Source organism: Limulus polyphemus, unplaced genomic scaffold, assembly GCF_000517525.1.
Source record: "Limulus polyphemus unplaced genomic scaffold, Limulus_polyphemus-2.1.2 Scaffold5714, whole genome shotgun sequence".
Classification (NCBI taxonomy): Eukaryota; Metazoa; Arthropoda; class Merostomata; order Xiphosura; family Limulidae; genus Limulus; species Limulus polyphemus.
This window is the reverse complement of record NW_013671324.1, coordinates 1-2,885: the sequence shown is the minus strand read 5'-3', so window position 1 is coordinate 2,885 and position 2,885 is coordinate 1.

Below are 2,885 nucleotides of genomic sequence, written 5' to 3'. Positions count from 1 at the left end.
CGCTTGACTCAATTATCTATATCTTCAATCTATCTGCATGTCTCTGCAATCTATCTGTCTATGTAATTCCGCTGGTTTTTCCCGCCAGGCTTATATACTAAAAAAGAGGGCGCTTCGAACAAACTAGAGTTGCCAGGAAAATTCATGATTATTCCAGAAACTCCAGCGCGCATGTTCCCAGCATCGCGTGACTTCCGCTGTCGTAAAACAACCAACCTGTACCAAATTATGTTGACACAATCTAACAGAATATTAATAACATCCTAATAATGTATTTAGATTTTGAGGGCATTATTTGGTACAAATACTGAATTATGAGATGTTGAATAAATTTCAAAATGTTTATGTTCTTTTGTTTCTTTAATCACTAAAATAGGCCTGGCATATCCTGTTGGTTAGGGCGCTCGACTCGCAATCTTCGGGTTGCGGGTTCGAATCACCGTTTCCAAACTTGTTAACCTTTTCAATCGTGAGAGCGTTATAATGCGACGGTCAATATAACTATTCCTTAGTAAAATAGTTGGCGGTAGGTGGTGTTGAATAGCTGCCTTTCCTCTTGTCTACCACTGCTAAATTAGAGATGGCTAGCATAGATAGCCATCGAGTAGCTTTTCGCGAAATTGAAAACAAACAAAGCACCAAAGCTGTAGATGCCACAAATACAATTACGTCTTCTTCTTTATCGCGTAGTTTCACTGCTTTTGGTCCCCTAGTGGGACATCTGTAAGTCTACAGACTTACAACGCTAAAATCTGGGGTTTGATTCCCATCGATGGACACAGCATATAGCCTAGTGTGATTTTGCAATAAAAAAACAACAAACACTACCTTTGTATTTTAATGTATATGTTATACTTTAGGTATAGACGTTTTTCAAGTTCGATTCTTTACATAAGGAATAGTAAAGTAAAAGAAAAACTTTTGTTACCTCACGAATATTATTTTTTTTAAATATCTGTTTGTCTTATTATTAGTACATTTTCAAAACTAGCACATTAAAAAAGGAAGTTAATTATGATTATTATATTGCTCCCTTGAAATTGCCCTTACCTCTACTCTGGTGTCATATTTGGGTAAAAATATAAGATTTGTAACTTTTACAGTCAGTCTCTGATGAAGTTTGTTTGTGAGTTTGCGAAAAGTTACACAAGAGCCATCTGCGCTAACCGTTTCTTTCTTTCTTCTTCTTCTTCTTCTACTTTTCTTTTTTGAATTGATGGACTAGAGGGAAGGCATGCAGCTAGTCAATAGTACTCATCTTCAATTTTATACTACTCTAGAGGCATGTACAAGAGGGTAAGCAAATGCCCGTGCCCTCTCAAAAACTCCATGTGTACGGACTCGGATATTTTGCCAAGTGTAATGCTGTTTATTTCTATGCATATGAAGTACGTGTGTTTAACTTGCTCTACCATTAGCGATAAAATTTACATTCTTGCGCACGGTGATAGGGTACTCTAATTGAATAATGGGAATTGATCGACTCTTATAACGCACAAACGGCCCGAAGTGCGATTTTGTTGCAACAGGACGCATCAAGAACCTTCGAAGTTGACCACGCCCTGCCCCACTTGAGAAGAAAAGTTTGTTTGTTTGTTTTTGAATTTCGCGCAAAGCTACACGAGGGCTATCTGCGCTAGCCATCCCTAATTTAGGAGTGAAAGACTAGAGGGAAGACAGCTAGTCATCACCACCCACCGCCAACTCTTTTACCAATGACTATTGGGATTGACCGTTACACTATAACGCCACCACGGCTGAAAGGGCGAGCACATTTGGTGGGACGGAGATTTGAATCCGCGACCCTCAGATTGCGAGTCGAGCACTCTAACCACGTGGCCATGCCGGGCGAGAAGAAAAGATATAAACTCTGAAAAGTTCCGGATTACCGTTCTCCTTCTTCTCTCCACCCCCCCCCATCTTACATATTTCACAAGTAACACGAACATATAGATTTACTCATTAAAATGTTAAATGTTATCAGAAAACAGCATAAATACGTAATATCTTCAACATTTATGAATTAAGAAGATAGTCCAATTTTCTGTTAAAACATGCACTGTGTTCTCTGCATAAAATAATTTTCATCATGCTTATAAATCGTTGTTTGCCATTTTCTTATTGTTAACCATACGCATTACGTGAAGACACTTACGTTTCTATAGTATCACTGTTGGGTTCACCGATAGCAATTCTGGGCCCCCATTTTTAAATATGTATATATTGTTGCGTCTCCGTTCGTTAGTTAATTTTCCGTAAATTCGTTCTGACGAAACTTTAGCGACACAAGTCCTTTCTTAAATAAAACTGGTTTATTCTTTCTGAATATAACTTTGCGATACACTTAATTTCAACTGTCGCGCTATAACAAACGTCTCACGTGCTCGACTTCAACAATACTCAGTTCAATTGCACACTCACTGACTGCAGTTCAATTACTCATTACCTTGTTCCGTCACGTTGTGAGCGTCTTATGTATACCAGACTACCCCCAATCTAGTAGACTCCCGATACTTCATGAAGGTTCGAGAAGGACGTGGCATGATACTAGTCACGTGACCTCGCTGACGCAACACTGCCCCCTCCTTAGTATTGTTCGTCCCGAACAATAGACACTTACAATAAACTAATAACAATTTAACAATAACTTAATTAAATATACAGAATTACAAACACAAAATTACAATTCAACAAAGTCTCTTAATTCTACGGGACGTATCTTCTTCCGTACTGGTCTCTGTCTCATTGGCTTCTGCTTCACGTGGGGTTCATCTGCTTCATCAGGAAATGTCCTATCGTCAGTAACAGTCATATCAGTGGTAGTAACTTCATCAAGAGCTTCACCGTTTCTCTTCTCAAAACTGAGTAGTTTCTTCTTCAACATT